Genomic DNA, 21,339 nt, shown 5'->3' with positions numbered 1-21,339 from the left:
GGAACAGCATTTCCTCTGTGACAGGCAGGGATAAAGTTGGCATCTGAGAGCTAGCAAGAGCCCAGACTCCAGAGTCAAGGCCCTGGGACAGGGATTGACAAATGGAGAAGATGATGGATATGTTAACTTCCCTAGAAAATTACTTGGATACCCACCAACTTATGAGTGCTCATACTTGTAGAGTTGTTGCTTAAAAATTTCTAATGTTTTTAAGTAGGTAATATTCTTAGAGAAAAGAGGAATGTTTGAGGAGAGTTGAGATGGTTTGAATAATCACTGAAACCATAAGATAAAACATTGAGTAGAGTAGAGAGATTGCCAGGCACTGTTAAGGTCCCAATTAGTTGGAGATTATGATGTTTTGGTGACACCAGTCTCTGCCATTGGGGGCCCTCTTCATGAGCACTTGGCTGCCCAGGTGTGAGGGCAGGAGGCTGACAACCAGATCCAAGATTCGGATTTTACCAAGCAAAGCAGTTGTGGGGCAAAGAAAACTGGAATCAGAGAGGGGGAAGCTAGAATTTAACTCTTTAGAGATACCTCTATTCAAAGTGTTGACAAGGTCCAGAAGATGAGTGTAGAAGAAAGTTGGTGAGGTGAGGTGGAAGTAAGGACCTTTAGAGTGAGGAGGTCAAATTTTGGGGTTACCATGGGGAATGTTATATTGGAGTGTTTGCCAGAAACTCTGCTTTACCTTATTATATCTGTTAGAATTTACACACTCATATGAAATAAATAGTTGCGTTCGAATTTTCAGATGAAAGAATGAAAGCTTAAAAGATTTGAGTAAGTTGCATAAAATCACACTGATTAACAATTGTAGTAATAAACATTTTATAATATTTACTCTGTGCTAGGAACCGTTCTATGTACATTCTAAGTGCTCACAACATTATTTATTATTATTATTGCCATGTTAGAGATGAGGTACAAGAAATTTCAGTATCAAGCCTAAAATCACATGACTAGTAAGTGGTAAGAGACTGGACTTAGAAACAGTGTCAGAAATGGGCTATGAATCAAAGTTGGTGTTACTCTAAAACCCACGTTGAAGGCACTCAATAAATAGGATCTATTTATGACTTTTGGTGTGCTTTTCACTCAAGATATTCCATTAGTTGGACACTAACCTCCATCTTCCTTTCTTCCCAATGGCTAATCTTCTACAACTACTGATTAAAATCCTCCAAAGGGCATAAGGAATCTGAAGGTAGGGTGTTTCTTTCTCACTTATTATACGTTTAAATTTAATAAAAGATCACACAGACATGACAATATTTAAGTGTTTCTATATGAGTCTGGACTTGCTGCAATGTTAGTGACCACAACTGTTTATTTATAATAACACTAACAGAAAGGAGGACCCCAGTGTTGGAGAAGTGTTGCAAGCACACTATTTTTCTTTTAAACTTAGGAAATTAGTATAGTTAAGGAAAATATAATCTTATATGGCTGAGGTTGAATTTTAGAGCCTTCTCTATCACAAGTCATTTGATCTTCCTGAGCTTCAGTCTCCTTGTCAATGTGGGATAATAATCATTTTCAAAGAACCATTATAATAAGCAAACAAGATAATATATATGAACAGCTTGTGACCTGCTACAGCAAACTAGTTCATTATACTCTCTACTTCTTCATTTGGAAAATCTGTATCTTTAGACCTGAACACTGAGGTTATATTTGCTGGGTTCCTGGTGCTAAGATCAGCGTAAACAGCTAAAGTCAGCGCAGGATCCGCAGCTTTTGACAAAGACCTTATCTCACACTTGATTCCTGGTGGAACAAGTGACTATTACATTCACTACAACATGAAGTTGGTGAAGTTTCTTACCAGCCTTAGCTTAAAGACACTCACAGTGCACAATGTAGGCACATTGTTATTTTGCTTTTCTTCTGCAAAGGTCTGTTTTATGAATCAAAATGACAACCGCATGGCAGCTATAGACAATCGGAGTTACTGTAAAGGTCACAACTAAATGAGAGCATAATTGTTCAATGTGGTTTTGCCAGCAAACAACTTGTTGATTTTAAGACTGATTAGTGTTTGATTTATATGGGGGTGCAGGGAGGAGAGTAAGGAGATCTTTATCTCCTTTAAGAGACATCTGACTTGCACTTTTAACCCAAACTTGAGTCACTGTAATACTGGTTTCCTTAAGCTCTTCTGATTAATTTTGATGTAATTACATCAAAATAAAAAAAAAGGCATGCTACATCTAGCCTGTGGGGCTGAATTCAGCCTGGAGGCATGTTCTGTTTGGTCAGCACCGGGTTTTAAAGTTTGCAGAGTGGGTGTGCCCTGGCACAGGTATGCACTCTTCACTGTCTTAAGTCCCTGCCTCTCTATTGTCTTACACACAGCCGGTTTGACTCATTTATGTAAATTGCCCAGTCCTGGTGTGCATTGGAGTTTGGGGCTTCCGGTTCAAGGAAAGGAAGAAATGAGCAAATATCCCAGATAGTTTATTTTTACATGGCCCTGTCATTGTACAGTGGGGAGTTGCACTGTTATTATGCATGCTCTATCAATGCTTGTTCTGTACTCTGGCTTTTAAAAACATTCTGCCACCAAGATAATCTAAAAAGGGGACTAGTTTTTCAACCATTCCTTCAAGTGCTTTGTTAAGTAAATGGCCAAAAAGAGAATAAAGGGCCACCAGATATTCAATTAGAGAGAGAGAATTCCTGTCAACCTGACTGAAGGAGGAAAGAAAGCAACTCTCTGGCAGGTCGAAGACTTTTTTTACTTCCTCTCCCTGTGATTGCCCACAAAGCTTCTGTAATTTGGCGCTTGCTTCAGCACATCTCCCTGTTTGCACATGCATGGAAACACTTTTTGTTGAAGCTACTTGACAACACTTAATGTTTATTGTTTACTTGTCATTCTGAGAAACCACAGACAGACTGTTTAGGTTACACCTAATGACAGTTTTTATTCACTTTGCAGTTTAACGTTTCTTTTTATTTTGCTTTTATTATGGTTTAACAATTCCTTTCATTTATTGGGATTGTAGACAAGTTTGAAATGTGAGTGCACCCATAAGACAAACACACATCATTACCTTTCTGTCTCCTGGTGTGCAGCCCTTTGTGAAATCTGCCAAGGAACAGTAGATGCTAAAACATGGGTAATGGGGAAGAGGGAAGGATGGCTTCAGAATGCCCATGGATTTCATGGGTATTTCTTTGAGAAGCATCTGGTTGGTAAGACGGGAGCCATGGAATAGGGCAAGTAGGTGTTCTACAAAGGGACTTGGCAATGATGAGACTTTCAATAAAGGTATTTCTAAGAAAGCAAAGTCTTTGGAGAGAGCTAGCAGTTAGTTATGTTTCCCTACTAGTCCTTTGGTAGGGAAAATGATACTGATTTGTGATTAAAACAAGAAATTAACTGCAGAAGACCTAGATACACACTTCACAATTTACATCCTATCTAACTTCAAATTAGGTAAAATTGGGAAGGAAACCCACTTTTACTTGGGATTACTTATTCATATGAGAAACAATTAAGAGTACTGACCATACCTCATTTATTTATACCTCCTAATATAGCAGATAAGCAAAATAATTTGGTTAGTAGCTTTTGCATGCCTGCTCCCAAGAATAATTTAGGTTCTGTGTCCCACACACACATCCACACTATTTGTATCCAGGAGGTCACGGTATCCAAGAAGTAAAGAAAGAAATGTATTTAATGGATAAACAGTAGCCAAATAGAAGAAAGGAAATACTGGTAGTTGAAAATCGTAGTTATTGGGTTGGAGAAATTTGAGATAGAACAATAATAATAAGTTGCTGAGAAAGTTTGACGTAAACAGCAGCAAGAATTTTAGGGAATAACCAGGGCTTCTAACTACTTGTACATTATAAGTAGTGGCTTAGGGAAAGGCACTTCTCTAGGGAGGATAAAGCTGCAGAAGAAATCAGAGCCTAGGTTTGACATCAGCTTTGTGAATTGAAGGAGAGCCCAAGGCAGAGGCACTGGCATCACACAGCCATCTTCAATCCGTGGCTGGTGCCTGGGAGTTCATAAAAGCAACTGAAACTCTAATCTAGTTAAAAATGAATATTCCCAAGTACTAGTTTTTCTGTGTGTGTATTGCTAATTTGGGTGAATCATGACTACAGATTTGCCAAGTTCCATGAATCTTTAAGCAGTTTGGTCTGATTTTTAGCTTTAGTTACTATTTTCTCAATCATCCTTTTTTGCCCCCAATTAATTTTCGGCCGCATAGATTTACTCTGATATTTTGACTGATTGTATAATATTTTTAAAATTACAAACTGATTGCAAGTGAATGTTTCCAAATATGAATTTATGTTTCTGTAACTTTTTTTAAAAACCTGCAGGTGATTTTACAACCATAAAAGAATTATTTGGAATAAGGTCAATAAGGCACCTACCACAGAGTGAGGGAATCCCAGCAATGAAATCTCTGTGGGGTGAATGGCTAGTGAAACAGAAGCTGATGGGGGAGAGGGGCCAGCCAAACAAAGTGCACCTGTTATGGGTCTTGGGAGTTATGCCAGGAACCCCACTGGGGTCTTCTGAAGAGTGCATGGATGTGCCCACAAGAGGAGGTCAACTTTCAACATATGTCTGTATCGGAGAGCGAGAAGCAGAATAATACTTTACCAACCTCCAATCAAGTAAGAGTCATCCCATTCAATCCTTTGATCTTTCTCTTCCCCTTACCTACAACCCAGATGGGATAAAGAGAGCAGTTAATGAGTTGAGGAAGAGAGGAGTGGAAACGGCAGGTGGCTTGCCAATTACAGACTGGAAAGGAGAGCCCTCCTTCTGAATGAAGATGGAAGAATTGCTTCATATCTTGCTTACTATTTGAGACTTTAAATCTGCAGTAAGACTTATGTTTGGTGACTTAACGTGACTAGGATCTTCTATTGCCTGTATGGGCAGAAGAATCAGAGGCCTTCTGGAATTTGCCTACAGTGGCCTGGGGGAAACCTTTTAAAAAATATATATATTTTAATCAGTTAATTTATTTTTATTTTTTATTTCTAAAGCAGCTTATGATTTTTTTATTAGAGACATTGTGGCTTTACAGAATAATCATGTATAAAACACAGGATTCCCATATAAATAATGGGAAAATCTTTGCCCATTAAATAATATGTAAAGAGACCATAAGAAACAACATAAAATGTCCCATGTGTGTTTAACATATTGGTTACAAAAATAGTAGTAGTAGTAGTAGTAATAATAATAATAATAGCAAAGCCTCCCTCAAGCTGGTAAACAAAGGGAATTTAATGAGCTATATAACTGGAAAGTCCAGAGGTTGGGTTGGTGTGGTAAGGATTGAGCCTTCAACTCAACTCTTCTGTTGATTCCTAGGATGGTTGCCACAGTAGCAAAACTACATATTTTCTGTCTAGTCTAGCTGGAGAGAGAGGTTTCTTTGTCTTGACATTTCCAACAAAAGTCCTGAGATTCACTCTGCTTCAAACCACCCTTGAAACTATCTCTGTGTTAAGAAGGTAGTCTTGTTGATTGACAGCTTAGATCTCATGGCAGGGGATTGGATCATCTTCCCTGGAACCAACAGGCATTAAACAGAAATCATTGCATTGAGGAGGGGGAAATGATTCATAAATTATGAAGATACAATCAAACATACCTGTTAAAATCATTAATTGTCACAGCAACCTCATGAGTTAGGTAATATTATTACAACATTTTTTCAGATGAAAAAACTTGCCCCGTGACACACAATTGTTTGCAGTAGATTTAAGAATCAAATACAGGTCAGTCTAAATGTGAACCTCAAATCCCTTCTCTTTTACTACATTGCTTATATAGTATAAATTAAAGACATTTGAAGTTATATGATCTATACCAGGGAAGAATTTTAGCTTTCTCTTCCATAAATCTCATGTTGTAAAGGAAACTAGTGGCAAGCTTAAGGGTTGAAATGATGAATAAATAAATTTCTCTTCTAGGAACTAAAAATCTTTTCAATCATAGATAAGAGTTGTACTTAAATTTTTGGAAACTTTAATAAAGTTCTTTCATTCTTGTTTATGGAAAACTCGAGAGAAATGTATATACCTTGAGAGCAAAGCACCTGCCTTTAAATTGTTTTATCATCCCAAATGCCACATGTAACATTTGCAATTAAAAAAAAAAAAAGTAGATTGGACTGCATTTGACAAGTTATAAAGCTTAGGAAGTCAAAGAAAAGAGAGTATCCTAATTGCCAAATTGGAGAATACAAGATCTGTTAGCATTGTGAATGGAAGCTATTACCTGAAAAAATATTGCTGTAGGAAGTTCAGACTGGGATTTTAAAATAAATCTATGTCCTGGGCATTGGAGTTAAATAAGGGGGCATGATAATGAAGTTTCATTGTCTTGAATCTATGGGAAATAGATATTCCAGGGCTAAGAGCTCACAAGCATTAATGCTGTAGGACATTACCTTGATGAGACTCCTTTGAGAAAAAGGTAACTGAGCAAATTATGTTCGTGGTACACTGGCATATCTTATAACCCACTTCTTATTTTAGAAATGCTTAACATTATTAATTTACCTAAGTGCCAGGGGACACAGATGCTCAGAGATTTGCTAATTGCCCAAAGAATTATATTCTAAAACTGGAAACCCCAGGTGGTCCCACCTCAATTCTGAATGGCAAGAGAGGACTCTTACTGCTGTTCTCTTCCGTTATCCAGCAGAGCTGAGGAAGGATGAAATGCTTGGTCACTTTTTTCCAGCCAGCTCTCACACTGCTTCTTAGGAAAGATGTCAGACAAGATTCAAATTGAGTGGCTCAAAAATGACAGCAGGGGCTTTAGAAAAATCAGAATTGAGTCTTTTATATTTTACAACCTCCTTCTCACAGCTGAGTTTCTGTATTGACACTTAAACAGGGGCTTGAAGGGGGAGCCTATAAAATACATGGAAATAAAAGGCTTTACTCTAATTAAATTTCTTTGAAGAGGCACCCCATTTCTTATTTCTTTAACTTTCCATCTCCTCCCAATTAGAAAGAAAAAGAAATAGGAGACATAACTTAAGTATTGTAATATCTGGATGTCCCTTTTATAAATGCTATTACAAATGTTGTTGATGTAAATCTGAGAAATCCATGAAGTAATAACAGATTTCAAATTCTGTGGGAAATATAGATTTTCTTTGGTCTGTGTAGGCAAGTTGCAATAATCTAGAAATGTCAAAGTCTTAGGGAACTCAAAGACTGCAGGGACTTTAAAACTAATACCTTTTAGGGACACAGACATATTTACTGAAATACATAACAGAAAATAAAGTTCTTTGCCTTGCTCTGTACCCTGGAGTGTGATAAATTTTGTGAGTTGTAGAGTAAGCCAGTCCCTTCTTTTCTCAGAGGATTTAGTTCTGTACGGGAACACCATTGGAATTTTAGTATTAGACTTCTGGCCTTTAGAATGACCATTTGTTTTGTAGAGTACATTATGTAAACTCCTCCGAAATGTTATTAATACCTTTTAAACATTTCCTATAATTATTTCAATAACTTAAAGGAAAATTCCTGCTTTAAAAGATCACCTTTCTAGTGTAGGAAAATTTATAGCCAACGTGTAACTCAAGAGGAAGTCAAGAGAGCAATCACCAAGAAGAATGGGATAGTCAAGTTTTCTCCAAACTAATACATAAAAGAATTTCTTGGGAACTAAATTCAGAAGTAAAAGAACACAGGATTAGTCATACGGGATTGGATGCTTCAGCCCCACAATTCTTCCTCCTGAGGGAAAATGCCTAGTGTTCTACGGGAAAACAGGAAGGCCTGAGGACATAGTCTACCAGTTGTTTCCTCAGAGGAAGATTCTTTGAAAATTTTCAGAGTGGGGGCACGATAGTAGAAGCAAACAAAAAAAATTATGCTCTGAATCACAAAATCCCCATAATTGGTTAATGTTAGCTTTCTTTATGGCTATGAATATTAGAGTAGGGAATGGTCAAATCCTCAATTATGTTTAGGCACTGGAATAAACACTTTATTTTTGTTATTAATCTTAGAAAATATTTCAGTGGGAAATGCCTCTCCATTTTTGTTATCCGCTTATTTTTCAGAGTCCAACAAACTGTAAGTTGTCAACATATAATATTCTAGAAGGTGGTGTCCTCACTTATTTTTAGAGGCAAGTCTAGCTCTTGGGCAGAACTGGTGACTGAGCTGGATTGGAGTCAATTTGATTCCATCTTTTCTCCAGTTCAGAGGGCTTCGCTATGTCCACTGGGATCCCGTGCTGACCCCTGGAAGGCCCCACAGAAATCACTGGTGAGAGGCTGGATCCTGCCCCCACCTTCATTTGTAATTCAAAATAAAATTTTATTTTTCAAAGGAAACTACTTGAAGTGATATGGAAATAAAGAGTTTCTTTCTAGATTTTCAGTTTCCAAATTTTGGGGAAATTCATCAAAGAGGAATCTGACTCCTTCTGATTTTTTAAAAGCAGTTTTATTGAGACATATTCACACTCCATACATGCCATCCAAAGTGTACAATCAATGGCCCTCAGTATAGTCACAGAGTTGTGTATTCAACACCACAATAAATTTTAGAACATTTTCATTACTCCAAAAAGAAAAAAAAGAAACTCTTCTCCTTAGACTCCCCTATTGCTGACACTTAGCATTGGTGTGGCACCCTTGTCACAACTGATGAAAGAATGTTAAAACATTACTGTTAACTATAGTCCATAGTTTTCATTTAAGGGTATTTTTCTCATATACCACCCTTTTGTTAACACCTTGTAATAGTGATGTACTCTCATTATAGTTCGTAAAAGAACATTCTTATGTTTCTACTATTAACCACAGTCATCCTCCACAACAGGGTTCACTGTGGTATACAGTCCCATGTTTTATTCTCTAGCTTTCCTTCTAGTGACATACATGACCCTAAACTTCTTTCAGCCACATTCACACACAATTCTGACTCCTTTTGATTTTGCTCCACATTGCTCCTGCATTGCTGCTTTGCTGAAACCCTAACCTGTGGTGAAAAGTCTGCCAGCACTGGTCTTCTGCAGCTTTTCTTTTTTCCCTCCCCTCCCCTCCCCTCCCCTCCTCTCCCCTCCTCTCCTCTCCTTCTCTTCTTCTTCTCCTTATTTTTTGCATGTTCCTGGTATCTTCTAGATTCCAACAATTAAAAAAAAAATCAGAGCTGATGTGATTTGCAAAAATTTCTTTGTCTCTATCTTTGTAGTTACAGTTTAGTTTCTAATTCAAAAACATTTTTCAGCTGCATTATTATTATTCAAATAATTTGTTTTTATTTTTCAATTCAACAAATTCATGCAATATCTGGCAATGCAATATTTTATTAATAAAATTGGCACCAAAAAATATTCACTACAGATCACAGCTTTCTCAATGCCACTGAGTGCGGAGGATTTTATAAACCAAAAATTCACTGCTGTCTAAAAATCTTGACCATCTAGACACCCTTTACTCTAAAGTCATTTTCTCTGTCCTGCTATTTAGTACTCCACTATCTTCCCTCCCTCCTGCCTCAAATGCATTAGATGGAGCTAAATATGTCTTCCTCTGCTTGACCTCAGTTCCTCACTGTGAATTTGCTGTGTTAATTCTCACTGCATGTCAAATACTCTCACTCTTCAAAATGAACTAGGATATTAAGAATGTGCACTTGGTGATGTCATCAGTTATTTTGATTTATTTTGGCCTTTATTTAAATACATATCTTCAATACCAAATATGTAGGTTTTTTTAAGTTCAGTTTAAAGTTCTGTTTTCTTTTTTTAAAACCCATATATTTTTTATTAACTCTCCACTTTACTTACCCTGATCATATCTTTGAAGAGATGTCAAAGTGGAAAAGAGAATTGTGAGCAATCAGTCCTCACCAAAGACAAGAAAGTTGGATGTTCTGCCGGTTTGGATGTATTATGTTCCCTCAAATGCCATGTTCTTTAATGCAACCTTTGGGAGCAGACATATTAGTGTTGATTAGGTTGGAATCCTTTGATTGAGTGTTTCCATGGAGATGTGGACCCTGCCCATTCAGGGTGGGTCTTGATTTAATCACTGGAGTCCTGTAACAGAGCTCACAACCAGAAGGACCTCAGAGCAGCTGAGAGGGACATTTTGTAGAGCAGCCAAGAGAGACATTTTGGAGACAGCTGTTGAAAGTAGACTTTTGCTAGTCCAGAGTTTGCCTGAGAGAAACTAAGAGAATACCTCTAGATGCATAAAAAGAAACATCCTGGGAGAAAGCCATTTTGAAACCAGGGCTCCGGAGCAGATGCCAGAAATGTGCCTTCCCAGCTAACAGAGGTTTTCTGGACACCAGTGGCCATCCTCCAGTGAAGGTACCTGATTGTTGATGCATTACCTTGGACATTTTATGGCCTTAAGACTGTAACTGTGTAACCCAATAAACCCCTTTTATAAAAGTCAATCCATTTCTGATATTTTGCATAATGGCAGCATTAGCAAACCGGAACCAATGCTAATTCACAATACAGAGTTTGAAAGATGACAAAGGTGCCTTGAACACTTAGCCATGAGTGTACAAGGTGTGCTCTTTAATAACTGAAGGTCTCTAGGAAGGAGTTCAATGTGTGGTATAATGCATAGATAGGGAAAGGCACTGAAATAAAAATTCCAAGGTCAAATTCCCAAGTTTGAGACTCTAGAACCCAAGAGAGATTGTAGGAACCTTCCAAAATCCTGTAAGACCAGAGTTTCATGGATGAAAGAGAATTCCAAGATCTTATAGAATTTCTGACTTTTTTCATGAGCGCATAATTAATTTTAGACCAAGAATAATTCAAAGATTCTTTTGCATCAGCTTGCAAGTTTCAGATATGCTAGAATAAAATTTATAAATTCCCTTCCCAAATGTAACTGCCATCACCAGTCCCTCGCTAGAGTCTTGGATTAATGGACATATGAAAACCAAGAGCTGACAGTGAAATGAAACATGGGTGCTAAGGGACCAGAAATATGCACAGGAGGAACTGACAGTCCCAGTGTCTACATTGTTACCACTGGAGATATATTTTCCTGAGTCATGAAGGCTTTTCTCAGAATCATAGAGTCTTAGAGATGAAAGGAACTTTAGAAAAGAGCACAATACCATCATTTTATAGATGAATAAATTGAAATTTAGATCAGTCAATTTGTCCAAAGTCCACAGTATGTCAGCTGCTTAGCTGGGACTGGAACTCAAGTCTCCTGTATTCCATTACAATTAATTTGGACTCTTTTTATTGCAAGTGACTGAATTCTAACTCAAGGGAGATTTGCAGAAAGAATACTGGGTGTCTTAGCTTGGGTCCTCGCAAAAGCAGAGCTTGACACAATGGATTTCTAAAAATTTATCTGGGAATGTGATGCCAGGAAATAAAGAGTGCAGGACAGGGGCCATGAAGCAGGGAAGGAGGAAAAGCTAGTTCAGGGAAGGGTTAAAAAGTTGGCCATTATATTGTATCAATGTGTGCTATAATATACTTGCAACAGGGTATCTGTTGTCTGATGCTTAATCTTTCTGACACCCATTGAAGACCCTTATGAAATACACCCCAGGGACAAAAAGAGAAAGCTTTAATCCATTGGCTTCTGTTCTGGTTTGCTAATGCTACCGGAATACAAAACACGAGAAATGGATTGGCTTTTATAAAAGAGGATTTATTTGGTTACACAGTTACAGCCTTAAGGCTATAAACTGTCCAAGGTAATGCATCGATGATCAGGTACCTTCACTGGAGGATAGCCAATGGCATCCAGAAAATCTCTGTTAGCTGGGAAGGCACGTGGCTGGCATCTGCTTGCTCCCAGGTTGCATTTCAAAATGACATTCTCCAAAATGTCTGCATCAGCTTCCAATGGCCATCTTCAAAATGTCTGTCTCAGCTCCAGCTAGCTGTGAGCCTCTTCTGTCTGAGCTTTTATAGAGCTCCAGTGAACTACTCAAGGCCCATGCTGTATGGGCGTGGCCACAACTCCACAGAAACACTGAACCAATAGGTTTCAACCTAACCCATACTAATACGTCTGCCCCCACAAGATTGCATTAAAGAATATGGCTTTTTTGGGGGGACATAATATATACAAACCAGCATAGCTCCCATTGGTCAAGAGTGGCCCCGTGGGCATTAAATCCCTTGGACTTCACAGTTGCATACAGGAGTATGAAGCAGATATTGACACTGAGGCATCAGAGATTTCCAGAGTAGGAAGCAAGAAGTGCAGAGCTTGGACCTTTGATGAGATGCTGTCCAAATGAACCATCCAGAGGCTCATGGAAGACTGCTTGAAACTAGTGGCCACTGCATGGCTAGCTAAGAAGTGGAATCAGGAGGATTCTAAAGGCGAGCACAAGAGGTGTCTTTTGGACTCCAAAGAGGAGCTAAAAAAACAGCTTTGGGAAGGGCAGGAAAGCTATTTGGCCCCTCTTTCTCACCATTCCTTCAATTTTGTTTTGTGGAATCAGTACCACTAATGTTTGTCAAACACTTTCTTCCTCTCCTCTCTGTATATCAGTGTCATTATTCTTTCTCCTGGTGGGCTAATTTCTCCATTTAATGTGCATGGCCATGAATGCCTCTCAAGTTTAATATCTTTTAGCTCTAGCCGAGGAGAGAAACTGCCCTGCCTCTCTCTGTCCCACAGTAAACTTTCTCAAGGATGGAATATTGGTCTAGTCAAGGACAAGTGCTGACTTTTGGATCAAAAGGCAGCATCACATAGGACAAGAGACATATGGGTAGAGTATGGGTGAGGCAGTTGTCAGAAGGAAGAAGTGTTGAATATGGGAGGTGGACAAAACTTTAAGTTCCCCCTATACCAGCCTAGCATTTTTCCTTTTTGTTGTTTCCTATTAAAATGAAACTATACTTGGAAGGTATAACACAAAATTAAGAATGCCTTAATGGTCATTATTCAAGCTTAGATGACCTCTGAGACTGTGAAAATGGGACTCAGGATAGACACCTCTGTAGGGGCAGATACCACCACAATATGAAACAGAACCGTCTTTTCATTTTACAATTAACCCTAGACTTAGTCCTTAATTCAATCCTCACTAAAACTATGAAGTTGTAAGCAATATTGTGCTGGTTTGGATGTATTTTGTCCCTCAAGAAAAAGCCATGATCTTTTAATCCAGTCTTGTGGGATATTTGGATTAGGTTGTTTACATGGAGATGTGACATATCCAACTGTGGGTGATAACTCTGATTGAATTATTTCCATGGAGGTATGGCCCCGCCCATTCAGCCTTAGTCTTGATTAGTTTACTGAAGTCCTTTAAAAAGAGCCACACAGACCCAGATGTTTGCTGATGCTTAGATATGCCTGGAGATGCAGACGGAATGACGTTTACCTAAGAGATGAAGTCCAGAGTTTGCCCTGGGATATGCTAAGACAGGACCCCCAGGCAGTTAGAGAGAAATGTCCTGGGAGAAAGAAACAAGAATGCACAGAAGCTGAGAGAGGAGCTGGAACACAACCTGGGATCAGCATATGCCAGCCCGTGCCTTCCCAGCTAACAGAGGTTTCAAAAGTATACTCGTGTTGATGCCTTAATTTGGACATTTTCATGGTCTTCAGACTGTAAATTAATAACCTAATAACCCCCTTTATAAAAGCCAATCCATTTCTGGTATTTTGCATAATGGCAGCATTAGCAAACTGGAATAAAAATGATGCAATATTAAGTATATTAAATAGGAATGATTTTTTAAAGTCCTTGCTTAATACTTTTGTAAAAAGAAGAATCACTCCAAAATTTTTCTGTCTTCCAACTGCATTTTTATTTGAGGTTATTTTCTTCTTAAAGTGGTGAACACACCTGGAGATGACAAGGAAGAAATAAATCTTCAAATACAACAAAAATGTTGGTTTTTATCCTCTCATTAGAAAATGCAAAGTCAAATGGAGATTTCAGCACTTGAAATATCTAGAATACTTGCTGCCTACCATCTAAATACTTTATCCTCCAGTAATAAATAATATCCTTTGAGCACTTACTATCTGCCAGGCCAGGGTGCTCCATGCTTTGCATGCATTTACTTTCTCAGTCCTCAGAGCCATCCTGTGAGACAGATGCTATTGGCTTCTGTCTTCATCTTTTTTTTTTTTTTGTCTTCATCTTTCAAGTTGAAAAAGTGGAAGCCCAGGAATGTGACGTGCTCTAGTTTTAGCAGCTAGAAAGTGATAGATGTGGGATTCAAATCCAAGTAAACTGGTTCCAGAGCCTGTTCTATTAATCCATTTGCTATACTGCTTTTGGATGATTTATGAAATTAACTTTAAAGAGACTGCTCTGAACCACTACATTAAAAGGGAAAAATATCCTTCAGATTGAGTTTTGATTGCAGAGTTATTTTTGTTTTGCCTAACCTCTGCCTCTATGATGAGATTTACATAAAATTGACAACTGCTAGGAATGTCATGCTGTATTCTCCCTTTACAGATTTTGAGATATACTATGGTAATATCATTCCCTATATTTTTTACAGAGATGAACAACATGGTTACTTTTGACAAGTAAACAAAAAGATAATAAAAATAAACTACAGTAAACCTGATTATTAGGAATCAACAAAGTACACGAGAAAAGAAACTTTAAATCATTTTCCATTTAAAATTAAGGTAGAAAAGAGAACCTTATTTGTACTAATATTTCCATAAAATACTCCTCATAACATGTTAGATAATAGATGTAAGTCCTCTAATTTCATGTTCTTGAGATCATTACATTCAAGTACTGCCTATTAAATTGAGAACTATGATTCAAGAGATAAACACTGGCCCATCAGAAAAATGTATTTTGGGTCTCTTTAACCTTTATTAATCACTGAATAATACGTGTATATATGCATATATGTCTGTGTGTGTGTGTGTGTGTGTGTGTGTGTGTGTGTGTGTGCATGTGTGTTTAGTGGAGAAACACCCTTTGCATTTAAGGAAACACTGGGGCTTCATGAGAAGAACAGTATTTACACATACCATCATCAGTGCTCTTTTAGTGAACACACTGTGTCCTACATGCAGTGGTGGTGCTTGAAACAGGCTGTATCAGATTATATGCCATGGTTCCTATTCTACAGGGTAAATGAGAAAAGATAACTATAATGCATTCAAAAAGATAACTATAATGATAGTTCAAAAAGATAACTATAATGCATTCAAAAAGATAACTATAATGATAATCACATGCTGAGGTCCAAGTGAATGATGCTAACGATAAGAGCTATGAAAGGTCATGGATGGGGCAATTGCTCAGAGCTGGAGAGTGACAATCAGACTCTGGGATGCGATGGTAGTAGTGTAGATGGGAAGGGTGAGATCCATATGCCCAGTTGTTGGGCTTTTCTAAGCTATATCAATGTTTTTCCCAGGGGAATGTTGCCAGAATTTTAAAACTCTCTTGAATCCAATGTTTTTGGGAGATTTTGAGGTTGAAACTGTTCAACTCTCATAGTTTTGTGCCAAAGCTGGCAATATCACAGTTGAAATGAAAGTATTTAGTTTTAAAAGAAGATTTTATTTTTGGTAATGAAGTGGGAGCAATTTATTACAGGTTGTTCTTTGCAACATATAGCACAGTAGGAACAAGGAGAGAAAGCTGCAAGTGTCTGATGAAGCAAAAATATCATTTATTGGTGAGTGCTATAAGAGCTGTGTGGCAAAATGGTAGTCCACTTTTCATAGACAGGGGCAAGAGATTGAGAACTAATGAAAAAAATTTGGAAATGTGGCTTTGCACTAGACAACTGAGTTGTGAAATAATGCTTGGTAGTTATAATAATTAGAATGCGATGGATACATAATAGCTCATCAACTATTTCTACAACTGATCATACACTAGCCCTTGAATATCACTTTTATTACAGCTGAGTGGGAATAAGGGCAGGGGCTCTTAGCAGTCTATTTGGCAACAGCTGCCCAGATGCAATAAAAGAATTTGTTCTTTTATAATCAAGAAAAACATTATAGAAATAAAATTCTACATATGCCTGGTTTGTGCCATTATCATTTCATCTCAGAAAACTGCATGAATTAATTAGAGTGAATGCTATGTTCCTATAACAAAGAGACCACTGAATCTTAAATATTTTAAAAAAACAGAAGTTTACTTACCTCTAATGTAACTGTCAGGCCAATTTAGAAAGGTGGGATAGTTCTGCTCCACAAGAGTTTTTAGGAACTAGGGTTCCTTTTATTTGCTGCCCCACTATCATTTGCAGCAATGAAGCTTAGTTGCTGGCACACATACAGTTCCACTTAAGGGAAGAAGAGCCAAAATGTAGGAAAAGAATCTTTTCTTCATGTTGGAGATAATCTGAATTTATATACATAATTTCTCCTTACATCCTATTGGCTCAAACCTAGTAACATGGCCACACCCAGATCCAAAGGAAATATATTCTAGCTGGGAACTTATGTAAGTGCTTAGAATAGTGCCTGACACATAATAAATGATCTATAAGTGTTAGTTGTTGTGACAATTATTACCAGTATTGTTATATCAATTCCCATTTGCTGGAGAATTGTTGAAAATGTGTCTATCTGGGCAGCTGAATTAAGTGTCCAATTCATGTCTTATCCTGGTAACCTATAAAGCCTTGGAACATATTTCTAGAAGAAAGCTCCTTAATGGCAGTGATCGTGTTTATCTTGTTCATTGCTGAAACTTTAGGGTCTAGCACTTAATACTCAGTGAATAAATGAATAAAGAATTGCAAGTTTATTTAAAATCCTCCCTCTCTACTATAGAATAGTTCCAGAAATCCCTTTGGTAGAAGGAAAAAATGAATAATGGTTCTCTGTATTATTACAGTCCCACCTAGAAAATTATCCATCCATCCATCCATCCATCCATCCATCCAACAAATTCTCATTGCATTCTTAACATGAGTCAAAAATTGTTCTAGGGAGACAGCTATGAATAAAACAGATAAAAATATCTTTGACCTAATGTAGATTCTTTTCCAGGGAGGGGAAACAGGTAATAAATAAATAAATAAAAATATAGTGCTCCTGTGGTGATGAGTGCTTTGCAGAAAAAAAGCTGGAAAGGGGAATAGGGATTCCAGGGGTGGTATGTTATTTTAGGGTGGTCAGCCAAGGCCTAATTGAGAAGGACACATCTGCAAAAACCTGAAGGAGGAGAGGGAGTTGGGGCTAAGGTCATCTCAGGGAAAAGAGACAGTAAGTGCAAAGTCACTCAGGTGGAACCATACTTGCTGAGCACATACCAAGGGGATCAGCATGACTGGAGTGGAGTAAACAGGGTGCAAAGCAGTAGGAGATAAAGTCAGATAAGTGGCAAGAGGCCACTTAATTTAGGGCCTCATGGGCAATAGTAAGGACATGGGCTTTTTTTCCAAGTAAGGAGGAAAGCCATTTCAGGGTTAAGATCCAATTGCTCAGTTGAAAATAGACTACACGAGTGACAGCAAGGAGCCTAGTTGGGAGGAAATTGTAATAATCCAGGTGAGAGGTGATGGTACGTTGGACCAAGATGATAGTGTTGGAGATGACAATTAGAATCTGGTGGCTAAATTTTCAATGTAATTTGAAGATAAATAGACAGAATTTATTGATGGGTTGGATTTGGGGTATGGGAAAGAGGACTCAGCTTAAAAAGGTGGGAAGCCAATTGGAGAAAGTGTGGGAGGAACAGGAGTGAAAGAGGTAGGTCAGTTGTCCAGTCTTGGACAATTATGTGTAGCCAGTTGGATATATAATCTGAAGTTCAGGGAAGAGATCTTGGCTGGAGGGACAATTTGTGCATCATCAATGTATAAATTGTATTAAAGTCATGAGTCTAAATGAGATGATCTAAAGGTTACCATTAGAAAAATTAAGAATAACACTTTTTAAACACTGAAGAAATATTAACTATCTAAAACTGATTCTCAGTGAGAATATTCACTTCAACTTTAAGAAGTACTTAATAAAATTTGGATTCATTTCAATCAATGTCTATTGGTTATTTACTAATGTTTATGTTAGATCCTGAGGATTCATTTTGGGAGCTCACAGTCTAATTATGACAAGACAAAACTATCAACTTGTTCTAACAATATTCTAATACTGGAAATAGGAAATAAGACTGAGAGAAGTTCTGGGAAAAATTCTCATTCATCATATCCTTTTGTAAGGACATCACTTCTGAAAGTCACCGAAGGTGATAACAGAAAAGCCATTAGGGAGAAATGTTAAGGATATAAAACAGAGATAATGTTTTAAAATATTACTGCATCTTTCCTCTTTTGTATTTTCATATTTAGGGTATTTCTTCCAGTCATCCAGAATACCAATTTTTAGCTAAAAAGATTAGACATGGTATAACCAGAATGTGAAGAGAAATAGAGAGCCAATATTCAGCTTTATGCCACCAAAGTAGTTTTTGAGCATCTAGTGAGAAAACAATCTTAAAAGTCAGAAAACTTGGGAAACAAAAAAAAAAAAAAAAAAAAAAAAGGAATTTCTAAATTTGTTGAGTGCTTAGCTTTACCATGAAAACCCAGCCCTTCCAACCCAGGGGGAATTGAGAGAAATTCCAGCATGCAGTGGGGTGGGACATGTGATCCAGCTTCACATTCCAGGACAAATTTTGGGGGTAGCTTTGAAGGAGAACGGGAAGGTAGAAACATCCAGAGACAAGCTAAAGAATCTTAGATATGTCTCTGCTAGTGGCCTCTTTTCCTAGAACTAGCCAAGGGGAGGGAAGCAAGCTTCTAGGAGAGGCCAAACATTTATTCCAGAACCATTTCCAAGGCATGCTTATTTAAACAGACATAGGGCAGCACTCCTGGTTTCCCATGGCTGCACATTGTGTAGATAATTAAGAAGTATCCAGAAGTCTGGGTAAGGAGAAAGAGAGGGGCTGAGAGGATCATTGAACCAGCAGAGTCCTGGAGCTTGAGAAAAGAGGTCACAAAGCGTAGAGTATATGTGACCGGAAGCAAACGGATAGTATGATAAACACCAGCCATGGAAACATGATGTCTCATGTGCCATGGCAGATATTACAAAGGTCCCTGCAAGCTAGACTAGTCCAGTCTGAATCAGCCACCTGTCAAAAGAATCCTTCCAAGATCCAGAATACAGCATATGGGCCTGTGATTGTACAGCCATTTCTTTCTTTCGCCTTCCTAACCCCTACACAAAGTAACATAACCTACCTCTCCATATAACCCAATACTACATGGGATGAACTAGGGGGAAAGAGAAGAACTCTGACAGACTAAACATGCACCCCCCCCCCACCCAAACAGACCATTTAGAAATGAAAGATAATGTTAAACTGGAAAAGAGTAAGATATTTTATTTATCACATATATATCTTATAGGGTGGGTGTGCAAGAAGTAAGATTAACTCAATTATAGTAAATGAGCATTCATTTAAAAAATAAGAGAGTTGTTTGGCTTAATAGTCATCTTTTAAGGATAAAAAATGAATAGCTTAATTTTCTTTGTACATTTGAATAATAGAGCAACCTAGCTGTTAAGTGAGAACCGTGGTCAAGGTGGGAGACTCTGACACAGAGAAAGTGAATAGGATGCCCCGTGGTCAAATGAGGAGAAGACTCCATCCCACCAGAATGAGAGTGTCTACAGAGACAAATAGTCCAGGCTTGTAGCTAGTACTTCCCTGGTCAAAAATGTACCAAATTTGAGTTAATAATAGAATCCCAAAACTTCAAAAAATCCAACATAATCTAAAGCAGCTTCACATACTCTCTCCACTTGCAATTTTCATGAAGAGCTTCTCTATTGACCACAGTAGCCAACTAGTCCAACTAGAAGCGACCCAAACCAGCGAGTGGTTGTCTGCTCTTCGGCCTCTCCCTTCCTAGCTCCCTGCTGTTCTGATAAAAATAGGAAGGGAAAGACAGTTACAAGAAATACAGTTAAAAAAATACATGCCTCTGCTTTTATTCTGTTTTTTGTTTTGTTTTGTTTTGTTTTAAACTAGCCTTTGAGTAAACTACCTGTTAAGAGGAAAGTTAAGGGACTTTGATTTGGGCTTTGAAATTCAAATCCACGGCAGGAAACTTTTCAGAAATCAGCTATCAGATTGCTGGCTTTTAGCATGCCAAAGCGGAATCCTATAGAAAAGGAGTCCTTCTTGAACAAAACTATCTCTTGATTGCCCATTTAACAAAAAAGAGATTAGTCTGGGTAAATACACTTCTTTTAAAAATTGAAAAATATTCATTAGGAGAATTAAAGCTTTATATAACCTAGTATATTAAAAAAAAAAACACATGAATCTGATAAGATTATTTTAACATCTAGCCTAGCCACCCTGGTATAAAAGGGAGTTTTGGTTGGGCTGAGAGAGTAAGACTAAGAGGGAGCAAATCTGGTTAGGGTAAGGGATGGGTAGGAGTGGTGGATGTCACGGGGCTTTGATCCACTCTGAGGAACCACTGACCAAATGGAGTCATGGGTCAATAGGGGAGCCAGGAGATAAGAGACTTATCAGGCAGGGAACCAAGGACAATTGTCTTCTACCCTATGGTTGTCCCAGGTCATCCTTGGGGAGACAACTCTTCATGCCACAGGAAACCACAGGAAACTTACTCTTCTAAATAGTTCATCTAAAATGCTAAAGACTATCCAGGAAATTTCTCAATTTCCCTATAATTTAGGAATCAGGGGGATAGTTGAATAGTTCCCTTTATTTTTTGTTTATGATAGGAAAATTCATGATCTGCCTTAATTTCTATTGCAACAGTGATGTGAGACTGCTACTTATCCTGCCCCCCCCTCCCCCAAACTCACTCATGTCAAGCAGAGGAGCAGAACTGGAGAGAAGCTTCTTTCTGGAACATGAGGAGGAATTAAGGGATGACTGAGGGGCAGGTTTTAAAATTCTGTGTGAGCAATTTTAAGTAGATACGGATGACAATAATTGAAACAGCAAGTTTTTTTTTAGATTACATAAATCTATATGAGGCTAATTTCAAGGTTCCTTCTTTCTCCGTTGGGTTGTGTTTTATTTTAGGGCAACATACCTAGCATGAGATTAAATAGGTCTTTCAGGAAATGGGAGCAGATAGATAGATTTCATTCATTCATTCACCCATTCAACTTGAAATGATACTGGTTTTAGAGCTGAATCAGCTAAAATTGTCAAGACTAATTTAACTGACATTGCATCCTCAGCACAACATTAAAATGCACAGTTATAATCAGAGAATCAATATGTGTTTTGGCATTAGCGCTTCTATTCTCACTATCTTCTTATATCTTTATTGCATACCAGTTCAGGAGAAGAAGGTCAAGAAAGGACAGTGCTAACTTTGGGTTGGGAGTGGTGGTCTTGGCAGAATTTTCCATG

The sequence above is a fragment of the Choloepus didactylus genome, chromosome 13, assembly GCF_015220235.1.
Source record: "Choloepus didactylus isolate mChoDid1 chromosome 13, mChoDid1.pri, whole genome shotgun sequence".
NCBI classification, from domain to species: domain Eukaryota; kingdom Metazoa; phylum Chordata; class Mammalia; order Pilosa; family Megalonychidae; genus Choloepus; species Choloepus didactylus.
The sequence above is the reverse complement of the archived record's forward strand: the minus strand, read 5'-3'. Positions refer to the sequence as shown.